Source organism: Procambarus clarkii, chromosome 78, assembly GCF_040958095.1.
Source record: "Procambarus clarkii isolate CNS0578487 chromosome 78, FALCON_Pclarkii_2.0, whole genome shotgun sequence".
NCBI lineage: Eukaryota > Metazoa > Arthropoda > Malacostraca > Decapoda > Cambaridae > Procambarus > Procambarus clarkii.
The window spans coordinates 14,240,262-14,255,560 of NC_091227.1; the positions used below are offsets into that span (position 1 = coordinate 14,240,262).

Genomic DNA, 15,299 nt, shown 5'->3' on the forward strand with positions numbered 1-15,299 from the left:
TACAATTTGTTATTGAAGACGCACTCTCCCAATCAATTTGGTGAGCTTTTTCTGACAAATGCACAAACAAAGCATTAGATAATTGGCCATGTCTTACAGAGTATTTATGTTGCGATATTCTACATTTTAAATCTTTAGATGTTTGCCCGACATAGAACTTATTACATTCCTTACAAGGTATTTTATAAATGACGCAATTATCACTACGAGGGCTGTTCCTTACTAATAGCTTACCAACAGTGTTTTCGTAGCTAAACATTACATCTATATTAAAAAGTTTCAAGGCCTTGACAATATTCTCAAACCCAGAGAAATATGGTAAACATAACACATTCTTTGGGCGAGTCCTTTCACTGCATACATTATTATAATATGTACGACGAGCTTTGTTACGACAAACTTCCAAAAAATTCAGTGGGTAACAAAGCTAAAGACCAATCGCATCAATATTCTTAAATTCTTCATCTAAGAATTCTGGACTCACAACTCGAAGAGCTCTTAGATACATTGAAGAAAAAATTGACTTTTTTACATTGTATTTATGCCCTGAAAAATAATGAACATAAGATAAATTGTTCGTAGGTTTTCTGTAAACACTAAACTTTAATGAAGAGTTTTCCCTATGAATAAGCACATCTAAGAATGACAAACATTTATCAATTTCAGTCTCCATAATAAATTTTATGGAGGTGACTTGATCATTAAGTTTGGCTACAAATTCGTCTGTGTTTACATCTGAAGGCCAAATAACAATAGCTTTGTTACCCACTGAATTTTTTTGGAAGTTTGTCGTAACAAAGCTCGTCGTACATATTATAATAATGTATGCAGTGAAAGGACTCGCCCAAAGAATGTGTTATGTTTACCATATTTCTCTGGGTTTGAGAATATTGTCAAGGCCTTGAAACTTTTTAATATAGATGTAATGTTTAGCTACGAAAACACTGTTGGTAAGCTATTAGTAAGGAACAGCCCTCGTAGTGATAATTGCGTCATTTATAAAATACCTTGTAAGGAATGTAATAAGTTCTATGGCGGGTTCTATGTCTACATTTTTAAATCTAAAGATTTAAAATGTAGAATATCGCAACATAAATACTCTGTAAGACATGGCCAATTATCTAATGCTTTGTTTGTGCATTTGTCAGAAAAAGCTCACCAAATTGATTGGGAGAGTGCGTCTTCAATAACAAATTGTAAAAGCACCTATAACAGAAACATAATTGAATCCGCTTTGATACAGATCACCAAAGAAAGTAATTTGAATATTAGCAGTGGTCTATATAACTTAGATCCATTTCTAATAGATCAGCTAAAGGGCGATTTAAGTAGAATCATTGAAAAACATTTGTCACACTAATTTATTGTATATATTTACCTCTTTATGTTATAATTTCCTATGTATTATGCTTGTATGTCTGCTGTATCAGATGGGCCATTGGGCTACATCGGATGGGCCAATTGGGTGCATCTGATGGGCCAATGGGCCTTCTGCGTTGTCCAAGTATTGTACCTCACCTTACTTCACCACTCTCTCCTGCCTATTTATACCCATCACTCGATCTGTAAAATGGCCTTCTGAAGATGTATTTAATATACGAAAGTACTTAAGGAAATTTCCTGTTTCATTTTTCCTCCGTGGTCTGACATTGTCACATATATATATATATATATATATATAATAAATAATTCAAGGTACTGAGAACTTTCAACATGGCAGGTTAGTTAACGTGCAAGAAGTACCCGGTGAACCAGGTACTCGTAAGTTGTTAAGCAACATTTTACAGTTACACAAGTGCTGTGTTGAAATTGGCCAATTAGGTTGGACAAAGATGTAATTATTATTAAGGCACAGTGGCCCTCGTCACGCCCCACGAAAGCCTCAGGTATGATCATTATGATGTAAACAACTCAAAAGGCAAGTGTTGTTTGTGTTAAACATAAACAATTTGCTGCTTTAATGGTATTATACTATGTGAATATTCTCACGTTAACGAAGATCCGAATTCTACAGGAAAATCTCGGTTGCTTGTACACTGAATGGCACAAATATCCACCTGTTGATCTTCGATATTTACTGTGTAATATGTCAGGGAATACCTCGGCAAATATTCAGGAACCACTGATTGTTAAACAGTTCTTTTTACGTAGTTGAAATTAGTTGGCTTAATAAATTTCATTAACGCGGGTAATTGGATCAAGATTTTATTTTAATGTTTTTGTTTACATATCAATATTAAATTTATTTAAAGCTTATACAATTGGTTTGTGTGTAAATGAAAGAAGAGGAACGTAGCGGTGGATTTCATTGGTGGTACTGAAGGTGATAGAAATGAATATTAATAGTACATCTTCTAAAGATTCTGAATTGAATGTTCTTTTAATGCTAAATTGGTTCGTGTCATCAACCAGTTTTCTCACCAAATTGGCTCTTGTCATCAATTATTCTTCGGTCTAGATGGTCGTGTCGTCTTCGTGTCCTCTCACCTATTATAGATCGGTTGCTAGAGTTTGTACGTTTCTGGTGAGGCAAAACATTTTCATTTTTTAAGGATAGTTAGAATTGGCTTGCATTTAAATGTTAAACAAGGCTTATTTTATTTCAATATATTACGGATGGCACATTGTACGACATTACAGACAATGCAACAATCGAATATTTAAGGCGGAGAAAAAATATTATTTTCACTAATGTTCCTCTTGTTGATGATCTCTCTCTCCTTAGTCAGAAGGTTACTGAAGGCCTTCTTCATCTCCAGCTTCTTACTGACGACTTCCTTGATCTCATCAAACCCTGTGTTGACACTAACTCATTCTCTTTCACCGGTAAAAATTTCTCTCAAACTTTCGTTTTCGCTCTGCCGTCTTTCCTCATTTCTTTTTGATGAGCTTTAACTGCAAGTTGTGTTTGCGTAAAAACTGCTTTATTGGGCTCGATCAAGTTAGTATTGTGTACAGCAGATGCTATGAGATTAAACTGTCACACTTACCGAAGCTTTTATAGGGTAAGAGAAGACCTCCTCGTTGTTGACTTTAAAGGAACGACCAATTTGGTTAAGCAAATATTGGATGCAGTCCAAAGATTCCTCTGATGACTTCTGATTACGTGTCAAATAATAGCTTAAAGACCTACAAAAATAGCATCAGGTCTAAGATTTTGCACGTTTGACTCTGTAATGTTAAACTGTGTGCGTCAATAGCGTTAATTATTGTTTACGAGAGAGTGTATTCCGTCGTAAGTTGGGTATTAGAGACCTGTAAGATACTTAAAGGATAGAGAGTTAAGCCTGTATGACTACTAAGGTCTATCTGTAGAGTTATACCTGTAGATATATACCTATATCTACACCTGATGCTAACAGTGTGTCTATCGTCTTGCCACAATCTACGTACTGAATATCTGAGCGAATGTAGCATTGCAGTTTTTGGTACAATTCTTCATACCACGACTTTTACATTTAATTATTCCTACTGAACAGTGTGTAAACAGTGTGTGTGTGTGTGTGTGTGTGTGTGTATGTGTGTGTGTGTGTGTAAGGTTTGCATGTGTGGGTGCGCAATTGTGGGTTAATAAAAAGCGCAGTGATTAATTTATGTATTAATCTACTTCGTGACTAAAATTTAGGGTTTATAACGTGTACGTGTCTTGAAGTAAGGTTAATAGACTGCTGTATGTCTGTAAACATCTTTGCAATAGTTATCTCATTTACGGTACCGCCTGGAATAATTAGTATATTAATTTGCAATAGATTAATCACACTATATTAAACACTGATTAGGTAGTGTTGACATATATGACTTGGCTCATTTATCCATTGTTTATATTAAGCAATTGTTTATTTACCTTTATTTTAAAGAATGTGATTTGTTTTTCAATTATACCTTTAATAATAGGGAATAAATGTTGTGCATTAATTCAGTATGTTCAAGAGCATAAAGTCGTGATTAAATTGTTGTTTAATGCATTCAGATGAAGATAACTGGATAGGAAAAGGTTCTACTACACAAGAGGTTGATACCTAAGCTTAGTACAACAGGACGTAGTGGGATTAAATTCGATGTAGTTTCCTCTAACGAAGCTGAAATATTACACCGTGTAAGTTTTCCTCAATTCCATGATACACGTACAAATCCCAAGAATCAAGAGATGTTCCTTTGATGCTGAAATGAATAGACACTGGAGAACATGGCCTGTGTATCCACACACGCCTGTGTATCCACACACGCCTGTGTATCCACACACGCCTGTGTATCCACACACGTCATGTATCCACACACGCCTATGTATCCACACACGCTTGTGTATCCACACACGGCTATGTATCCACACACGCCTATGTATCCACACACGCCTATGTATCCACACACGCCTATGTATCCACACACTTATGAACCTAGTCAAGGCATCGTTACTACACACAGAAATCACAATAACGTGATACATCAAATGAACAAATCCACAAGGGCCGTGATGAGGGTTCGAACCTACGTCCGAGATAATTCCAGACGCGCCTTAGTCGATTGCGCCACGACATCGTCAAAAGAATTGCAACCTGGAGTGCTACTGCCCTCACGCGGATCCCGCAGCCTCTCCGAGACACAAACCAGGGTTTTACACATTTCCCCCATGCACCCGGGCTCTGTCAACTAGCTGTTCTACCTCTTCACCCTTACTTCAGTACACGCAGGAATCACAATAGTATTAACATCACAATACACAATACAATTCACAACTAACAAATCACAATACATCAAAAGTATTAAATATTCAGAACAGCTATAAATATATTAGAACAGATTGTTGACAGAGCCTGGGTGCATGGGAGGAATTGTGGAAAACCCTGGTTTATGTCTCGGAGAGGCTGCAGGATTGCAATTCTTTTTTTGAGAGATATACAAGAGTTGTTACATTCTTGTACAGCCACTAGTACGCGTAGCGTTTCGGGCAAGTCCTTAATCCTATGGTCCCTGGAATACGATCCCCTGCCGCGAAGAATCGTTTTTTCATCCAAGTACACATTTTACTGTTGCGTTAAACAGAGGCTACAGTTAAGGAATTGCGCCCATTAAATCCTCCCCGGCCAGGATACGAACCCATGACATAGCGCTCGCGGAATGCCAGGCGAGTGTCTTACCACTACACCACGGAGACTGCTTTCTTACCACTACACCACGGAGACTGCTTCTTCTAATTCTTTTAACTATGTCGTGGTGCACTCGACTAAGGCGCGTCGGGGATTATCTCGGACGTTGGTTCGAACCCTTCCTCACGGCCCTTGTGGATTTGTGCACCGTTGCTGTTTGCATCATAAGATGTAGGACACAATAGTTTAATTGTTTCCGTATTTGCAACGCTAACTATCCAACACCTTATGCCTCTAAAGACCATAATGCAGGTGAGCCAACGCGTTAGGTTGAAATGGTGCAGTCATGAAGTACACGCACAATAATTATCTTTGATGAGAGGAACAATGCCTGCAGTGTGGGTGGTGGCCTGGGAGGGTGTGTGTGTGGGGGGGGGGGGGTGTAGGTGTGGCTGGGTATGTGCGTACGTGCGTGCGTGTGTGTGTGTGTGGGGGGGGGGTAGGTGTGGCTGGGTATGTGCGTAAGTGCGTGCGTGTGTGTGTGTGGGGGGGGGGGTGGTAGTGTAGGTGTGGCTGAGTGTACACCTACGTGTGTGTGTGTGTGGGGGGGGGGGTGGTGGTAGTGTAGGTGTGGCTGAGTGTACACCTACGTGTGTGTGTGTGTGTGGGGGGGGGGGGTGGTGGTAGTGTAGGTGTGGCTGAGTGTACACCTACGTGTGTGTGTGTGGGGGGGGGGTGGTGGTAGTGTAGGTGTGGCTGAGTGTACACCTACGTGTGTGTGTGTGTGTGTGTGGGGGGGGGGGGTGGTGGTAGTGTAGGTGTGGCTGAGTGTACACCTACGTGTGTGTGTGTGTGTGTGTGTTTACTAGTTGTGTGTTTACTAGTTGTGTTTTTGCGGGGGTTGAGCTTTGCTCTTTCGGCCCGCCTCTCAACTGTCAATCAACTGTTTACTAACTATTTTTTTTTTCTCTCTCTCTCCACACCACACACACACACACACCCCAGGAAGCAGCCCGTGACAGCTGACTAACTCCCAGGTACCTATTTACTGCTAGGTAACAGGGGCATTCAGGGTGAAAGAAACTTTGCCCATTTGTTTCTGCCTCGTGCGGGAATAGAACCCGCGCCACAGAATTACGAGTCCTGCGCGCTATCCACCAGGCTACGAGACCCCTGTGTGTGTGTGTGTGTGTGTGTGTGTGTGTCTGTCTGTCTGTCTATACTCACCTAGTTGTATTCGCCTAATTGTGCTTGCGTGGGTTTAGGTTCAGCTCTTTGGTTTCGCCTCTCAACCGTCAATCTACTGGTATACAGATTCCTGAGCTTCTCGAGCTCTATCACATGTTTGTGCTCTATTTCGAGCTCTGTTATATACCTCAATTGTGTGTGTGTGGGGGGGGGGAGGGATTAGGGAAGAGAGGTGTGTGTGTGTGTGTTTAGGGAGAGAGGTGTGTGAGCTTAGGAGAAGTTGGTTAAGTATATGAGCTCATATATATGTGTGTCAGCGTCCCGAGTCTGCACAAATAGCCCACTGGATCAGCAAAATTAGAATACGTATAATATTCTTTCTGTCGCCCCTTTTCCCAACACAAAAAATTACCTAATTATTAAAGCAAACTAAGGTGTATGAGAGAGAACAGAACTGCCTCAAGACTACAGTGTTAAGTTTCTTGAGCGCTTCCAGACTTGACGAATCTTGAAAGTTTTCTGGAAAATTTGCGAATCCTTTTACTAAATGAGCACGACTCGTATTACGAACGTAATGACTTATATTACGAACACATTGCATGTAATATATTTATATGTGATGAGTTGAGAAACTAAGGACTTCGTGATTTGCTCATTCTTCGTGTTTTTGCTTTTCAAATTTGTTTTCAAATGGTAATGTTACTGCAGCCAGGCTTCTCAGTACAGGGTATGATAACAGGGTACGATTAAAATAAATGCAATTTGCGTTATGGAAGCCAAGGCCTTACCTGAGGAAATACACTGCCTGTCAATGTTTGTGAATGTGGTACACAAAATCGTGGGGGGTTTGTGTTGAACACGAGTGTATAAGGTTTGTGTGTGTCGTAATGGGTTGCAGGTTTTGCACATTCACACGCTTCAAAACACTCTCTCTCTCCTGGGATCACAAACACATCAAAGTTGAGTGCTTTGTAAGGCCGGTGGGAGGCTCAGTCTCACTCAGCATGGAATACCCATTATTTCCCCACAATGTGCAACCATTATTTCCCCACAATGTGCAACCATTATTTCCCCACCATGTGCACACACACATCCCAGGTGCGAGGGATATACCTTTCAAAGTTATGAAATTTCGCAGTAACACATACTAAGTCCAGTTTGCACACGCGCGCGCACTCACGTACTCACGCATTGCAAACACACGCGGAAAACAACACACTCAAAGACTTGAGTGCAGAATAAAAATTATGAAAGCTTCGCCAAACAAATCTAAGTGGAAGCTTTAATCTATAAAAGCTTTTGCTTTCAGCTGGGAAAGACGAAGAAACAAACTTTGGATCTGACGAAAACAGAAAAATAAGTTCTCTTTAAAGCTTTGTGTGAATTTTAATGGCTTTCTTTGTTGTAATTAAAAAGAACCAAACTAAATGTCACACCTTCAAAAGTTTATCATTATTTTCTTCCTTGCTCGGGAGGACGAGTTTATTTTTGTAGTTTTTCGTATTTAAATTGTTAATTTGGCTTAATGGCTTAAGAATAGTTTAGTAAATGGGTAAATACATGCTTTAATAGACACCTGAATCAAGCTCCAAAAACAATATTTAACTATAAGAATAAAGTACGCAACAGGATATTAATGAGAAATTGACAGTGCTTTAAGGCAAATTTATAAAACTTAATGTTATAACTCCCCCTTAATAAACTAGGTAATGAAACCGTCTTTGGCGTGAATTTCCGATAATGGGGGTAAAGATTAGGCATTACAATGTAATGTGCAGGCGTTCCCGAGAGCAATCAACGCAGGCCCATTATTCTTGGCCTCCTGGAATAGTGTCCCCTTGAAGCAGTTGTTGGGAACCCTACATTATTCCTTCCTAAAGACTTCACAAGGAAATTCAATTCGCCTCGCGACCGCTGATCGATGATATTGCAGCACCACGAGTTAAAGAAATATATTCTCCTAAAGCTTGATATAATTCCAAGTAAATATATAACCCCCCTCAACCCCTCCGTTGCATTTTGATGTCTGTCATAATGTTTAAGGTATCGACTGATACTTGTAATACAATTTATGTAAATTTATGTAAATTAGGTGATGTTACCGGACGCCTCTCTGCGTAGACTTGAAGTACTATCACAGCCCATCAACTAGGAAGCCTGGTCAAAGACCGGGCCGCGGGGACAGTGATTCCCGAAACCAGCAACAAAAGTTTGGCTGGTTCCGAAACACCACCTTCCTGTTATTTTAGTGTAATGAGCTACACGGGTTGAAGAAACACACATGTAACATTGTAACATAAAATATCAATGCTCTTGCCACACAAAGGATCAAACCAATGCTGTTTTTTTCAGATTTAGCTACTCAGAACGAAGTGTCCATGTAGCACGGGCTATGGTGAGCCCGTAAAAACACCAATGCTTTGGACATCAGTTTGCGAAATAAAATTTGAGTAATTTTATTGTTCTTTAATAATAATAAAATAGTATTTAATAATAATAATATTCACTTAAAATGCTTCGAAAATATTTTAAGTGAAGTTAATTTAGTTTGTAAAATGCTAAATGTTTATATACATGTGTGTGGACGCACACGTGTGTGTGTGTGTGTGTGTATATATATATATATATATATATATATATATATATATATATATATATATATATATATATATATATATATAATAAAATATTATACGCACACGCACCCACACGTTATACCATTATTTTTGGTAATTAACTATTCATGTAGATATGACTTGGAAATGTTATGAAAAATACTCATTTACAAAACAATTTATGTAAATTGGAAATGATAGATTTGAGTTAATTAAACTATTACAAATATCATCTCTTTTAGGGAACTATTTAATAAATTAAAATTTCTCATAGTTTGTGATGAGTTCCGTCGACTGATGTCCCTTTTTTTTTTAAATATTAGGCTATTTATTTATTTTTTTAACTGGCACAGTTAAAGCATTCACAATTCCTTTGAAATAATAATTGTGTATGTCTTCATAGACAATGTTGTGCAATTGACGATCACAAAACACTGATCATTTTATGCGGAAAATCCACAGAGAAATATGAAATGAGGTGAACGTTTCGGCTTTGTTAAAGCCTTTGTCAACACCAGACTGACTAAGGAGAAGGGAAAAGGGGGAGGATATATAGGCCGACACCTGACCAACCCATCCCTAGGGTTGGTCAGGTGTAATTAACCAAAAACAGGTATAGCTTAACTTGTTGTATTTGCAATGATTTCAATTGCCATATGTGATGACATTCGTTTAGAGTTATAATCGATACCACTCTGTGATGTTGAGTTCTTGCACTGCTACTCGTTGCCCTATTGATTCGGAAAGACCTGGATTCGAATCCCAGGAAGGGAGGGGGAACAATTGGACACCGTTCCTCCACCGTTCTTCCACCTGTACACCAATACAGAATACAGGACGACGTGCATGTGAATCGAACAACAGTTCAGACTCTTAGGTGGCCAAGACACTCTAATTTGTAACTGATCACGCGTAAATGATGACAATAAAATATTTATTTTCTCATTTTGTTTGACAGGAACACTAGTTTTTAGTTTACCAGATTTTGCGATATATATATATATATATATATATATATATATATATATATATATATATATATATATATATATATATATATATATATATATATATATCTGAAAACTCACACCCCAGAAGTGACTCGAACCCATACTGCCAGGAGCAACGCAACTGTTATGTACAGGACGCCTTGATTAAGGCGTCCTGGCAGTATGGGTTCGAGTCACTTCTGGGGTGTGAGTTTTCAGATATATATTTTATATATATATATATATATATATATATATATATATATATATATATATATATATATATATATATATTAATAATATAATCGAATTACACACCCCCACACACAATTCCAACCCCCCCCACACACACGCACAAACCCGGAGTGACAACATTGGCAATTAGCATAGTAATTAGGATAAGACACTAAGCCAAGCAACAAATTGGCTGTATATACTAGCGACATAAACTGCTACATATCCAACCAGACTCAGGCTATAAACAATCTAGCCACGTAAACAGGTTGACGAACCATAAACACATATATTGACCAATCCACACACTAGAAAATGAAGGGACGACGACGTTTCGGTCCTTCCTGGACCATTCTCAAGTCGCTCAATCGACTTGATCTCAATCGACTACATCTCAATCGACTTGAAAATGGTCCGAAACGTCGTCGTCCCTCATTTTCTAGTGTGTGGATTGGTCAACATACTTCAGCCACGTTATTGTGACTCATCGCCTGCATAAACACATACGCACCGGATATTCAGATCAATACTAGAGAAATGACCTTGAAAACACAGTGCTTCAAGACTACAACGAAATGTGAAAAACAATTAAACAATATTTAATATTTACAATGAATATAATGGTGATTAGCTTAATAATACATTGGATTTTTTTTGTAACGTTCCATAATTGTGAAAATGAAATAATATGCTTACCTTTGAAGTTACTTGGATCGATTCTTTAGTGAGTTGAGTTTCGGTTCCCGTGATGTCTTGCTTTGTCAACACTTAAGCAGTAATCTGATTCACTTGTTGCCAAGCTAAGGCAATACGAGGAACGTCAGTTTTTATGCTTGAGCTGTTTTTTTCTCCTTTTGACGTCTCCTTGAGATTATGAATAACATCGATATTGTCTCGTCAGTGACCTGGAGGTGTCATCCACCTTGACCTTGTAGAGGTCAGGAGGAGGAGGAGGAAGCAGGCACTGTGGGTCAAGCTGACCCATGGCTTTAACCTTCCTTCCTCGTCCTCAGTTCCAGCTACATCTTTCCTTTCATGTGGAATTTTGCACCTTTTTTTCTATCTACTTCGCCCCTTTATCTTGGGTTCTTTTCAAGAGACATTGTAGAACTGTGTTTTATTCACTTTATTTACCCCATTATTGTTTCCGGGTCTGTCGAGGGTTACAAATTCACGTGACAAAGTTAGCTGTATCAGTCTCCAAATTTGTCCTTTGGGTGCATATAGAGAGAGATCAGAGTTTAACCTGAGTTTTATTGTTCAAATCATAACCTGTATATCAATTTACCCTCCTTAACCATTTCTGTATTCAAAATAATATTTGTATTTATGCGATGTAAACCAAACAATTTAAGGAATAATTTACGAAATATAAACAATGAAAATTACAAAAGTAACGTCTTGATAATCTGTCATAAGAGAGTGAGAGAGAGAGAGAGAGAGAGAGAGAGTGAAAGAGAGAGAGAGTACAGGGTAAATAAGCATTTATATACTAAAACCAGTTCTCTGTTGCCTACTTGACGTTCGTTTAACAAGGCAAACACCAACATACGGATCGTTCTCGTAACTGTGTAATATAACTCCTCATTATCCGCGTTACCTGGGACACTATAGCTGGCAGATGATCGCGAGTGAGGAAGGTCACAACGTTCTCATGTCAAGTGTTTTATTTGTGCTGGGTGAGAGCGTTCTAGTCAATTGTCTCATGTTGTGCATAATGAAATTTAAAATGTATGTTGACAGGAATGATTTGTTATTTTAAAACACAATGAAATCACGAAATGATGCATCTGAGAATATATTTGGGTTGTACAATGAGATCGAATCAGCTTTAATGACATGGGCCTGAGAAGCCCTGAGAGATGCTGGTTCGATTCCATTGTATGGTTTCAATACTAAATTTACTGCAGTGCGAAATGAAACTAGCATTAATAGTGCACGTGACGATTAAGTGACCTTGTTGTATACCTGCTTTGGTTTGTGAGGGTACGAGGTCTCGTGTGGGTAGGAGAGAGTGGAGAGTGGCTAGTCCGTCATAGCCAAGAGTTACCATTGGCTTGGGTCACCAGATCATCACTAGAGGTTTGGTGACCTATCGGGTCATTGAACACCAAAAGGATGTGAGCCAATTGACAAGTTGTGTAAAGGTTAAGTCACTTTCCATGAAGTCTCATGTGACACAGAATAGTGAAAACTAATTATTTTTCCAGTAGGGTAAAAGAAAGAGAGAGAGAGAGAGAGAGAGAGAGAGAGACGGGAGGGGGGAGAAGGAATGGGGGATTCAACAAGTTCCTTCAGTTATGGAAATTAACTGCCAAAGAAAGGTGACTGTTTTCATGAATTTTCTTTTTTTTCCTTTTTCCTGTGATTGGTATACGTAATAATTGGTTCCCATTTGGAAAAAACAAAACACACACACGACGACAATTAAGTAAAGCGAACTTTGTTATTGCCGGATAAAGTTTTTGTCAACTATGTCATGGTTCTGTTGTAATGCAGAGTCCTATACATTACAGTTTTCATTCATCATGCAAATTATACATTTATTACTGATATTGACTTTTTTTCATTCTAAATATTTTCTTCACTTATTCGTGGACACAATTTAATCACCATAAGTTTTTTTTTTTTATATAATTTAACTGTTTCATGAAGTTAAATACGGTAGATGTAGCGGCCGTGATTGTAGCGTGGTTGAGTGTGGAGTGAGGCGCGGCTTCGAGGGTGACGGAGGGTAGTGAGAGTGAGTGAGAGAGAGTGAGAGCAGGAGCCGCACGCAACCACCTGCCTCCAGCCTCGCCTGAGGTGCTCTGATCAACACTGGCTGGCTCTGTGCGTGTGTGTGTGTCTGACCTCCCACACCCACCACCCACCATCACGCACGCGCGTGTGTTTCTGTCTTCCCAAACACTTTGCAACCCCTCATATATCGCCTTTGGCACTATTATTCTCCTCCCCCCCTTCCTTCATCCATAAATCCCTCATCTTTCTACCTCGCCTTATATCTGTAAATCTCTTCCATCACCATTAAATCCCTGATTTCACTCCCTCTCCTTAAATCCCCAAATTTTCACCCGCTCCTAAATCCTAAGTTTTCCACGCTCTTAAATCCCCAAATTTCCCGGCTCTTAAATCCCCAATTGTCCACGCCCACTCCTAAATCCCTATTTCTTCACGCTCGCCCTATTACGTGACACCCTCACGCTCGTTCCAAACCCCTCATCCTAGTTTCTTCTCACCAATTATCAACTCATTGTTTCATTCAGTTTATTAATCATCTGAGTTTCCCTTCAGACCCGCCATTATTTCATACGCGGCCCCATTAGTTCTTACCTTCCCCATTACTTCTCATTTCTCTCTCTTTTTCTTACGCACCTCTTCAACACTTCATCCTTAATATTGCTTTATTATTTCTTCGTCCTCCATTACTTTTTTTACGCTCTATTACTTCCTCCGCCACCATTAGATCTTTCGCCCCCTCCATTATTTTCTACTCCATCATGTCCTCTGCCCCCCTCTCCACCACGCCCTCGGCCCCCCTCTCCACCACGCCCTCGGGGCCCCTCTCCACCACGCCCTCGGCCCCCCTCTCCACCACGCCCTCGGCCCCCCTCTCCACCACGCCCTCGGCCCCCCTCTCCACCACGCCCTCGACCCCCCTCTCCACCACGCCCTCGGCCCCCCTCTCCACCACGCCCTCGGCCCCCCTCTCCACCACGCCCTCGGCCCCCCTCTCCACCACGCCCTCGACCCCCCCTCTCCACCACGCCCTCGGCCTCCCTCTCCACCACGCCCTCGGCCCCCCTCTCCACCACGCCCTCGGGCCCCCCTCTCCACCACGCCCTCGGCCCCCCTCTCCACCACGCCCTCGGCCCCCCTCTCCACCACGCCCTCGGCCCCCCTCTCCACCACGCCCTCGGCCCCCCCTCTCCACCACGCCCTCGGCCCCCCTCTCCACCACGCCCTCGGCCCCCCCTCTCCACCACGCCCTCGGCCCCCCTCTCCACCACGCCCTCGGCCCCCCTCTCCACCACGCCCTCGGCCCCCCTCTCCACCACGCCCTCGGCCCCCCTCTCCACCACGCCCTCGGCCCCCCTCTCCACCACGCCCTCGGCCCCCCTCTCCACCACGCCCTCGGCGGGCCCCCCTCCACCACGCCCTCGGCGGGCCCCCCTCCACCACGCCCTCGGCGGGCCCCCCTCCACCACGCCCTCGGCGGGCCCCCCTCCACCACGCCCTCGGGGGGCCCCCCTCCACCACGCCCTCGGGGGGCCCCCCTCCACCACGCCCTCGGGGGGCCCCCTCCACCACGCCCTCGGGGGGCCCCCCTCCACCACGCCCTCGGGGGGCCCCCCCTCCACCACGCCCTCGGGGGGGCCCCCCCTCCACCACGCTCTCGGGGGGCCCCCCTCCACCACGCCCTCGGGGGCCCCCCCTCCACCGCGCCCTCGGGGGGCCCCCCTCCACCACGCCCTCTGGGGGCCCCCCCTCCACCACGCCCTCGGGGGGCCCCCCCCTCCACCACGCCCTCGGGGGGGCCCTCCCTCCACCACGCCCTCGGGGGGGCCCCCCTCCACCACGCCCTCGGGGGGCCCCCCCCCTCCACCACGCCCTCGGGGGGGCCCCCCCTCCACCACGCCCTCGGGGGGCCCCCCCTCCACCACGCCCTCGGGGGGGCCCCCCCTCCACCACGCCCTCGGGGGGCCCCCCCATCCACCACGCCCTCGGCCCGCCCCCTCCACCACCACGCCCTCGCCCCGCCCCCTCCACCACCACGCCCTCGGCCCGCCCCCTCCACCACCACGCCCTCGGCCCGCCCCCTCCACCACCACGCCCTCGGCCCGCCCCCTCCACCACCACGCCCTCGGCCCGCCCCCTCCACCACCACGCCCTCGGCCCGCCCCCTCCACCACCACGCCCTCGGCCCGCCCCCTCCACCACCACGCCCTCGGCCCGCCCCCTCCACCACCACGCCCTCGGCCCGCCCCCTCCACCACCACGCCCTCGGCCCGCCCCCTCCACCACCACGCCCTCGGCCCGCCCCCTCCACCACCACGCCCTCGGCCCGCCCCCTCCACCACCACGCCCTCGGCCCGCCCCCTCCACCACCACGCCCTCGGCCCGCCCCCTCCACCACCACGCCCTCGGCCCGCCCCCTCCACCACCACGCCCTCGGCCCGCCCCCTCCA

At 43.7% G+C, this 15,299-nt stretch overlaps 1 protein-coding gene across 1 annotated transcript in view; it reads right to left on the bottom strand.

Annotated features, from left to right (window-relative positions):
• The window catches only part of LOC123746129 (probable G-protein coupled receptor No18), a 93,241-nt gene extending 80,336 nt beyond the window's left edge, over window positions 1-12,905 (bottom strand). Inside the window, exons 1-2 of the mRNA XM_045727422.2 lie at window positions 12,774-12,905; window positions 10,807-11,413 (exon numbers count right to left, since the gene is read on the bottom strand). The gene's annotated coding sequence lies outside the window, so the exon portion shown is untranslated. The remainder of the gene's footprint in view (window positions 1-10,806; window positions 11,414-12,773) is intronic.
• Between the last annotated feature and the right edge of the window lie 2,394 nt (window positions 12,906-15,299).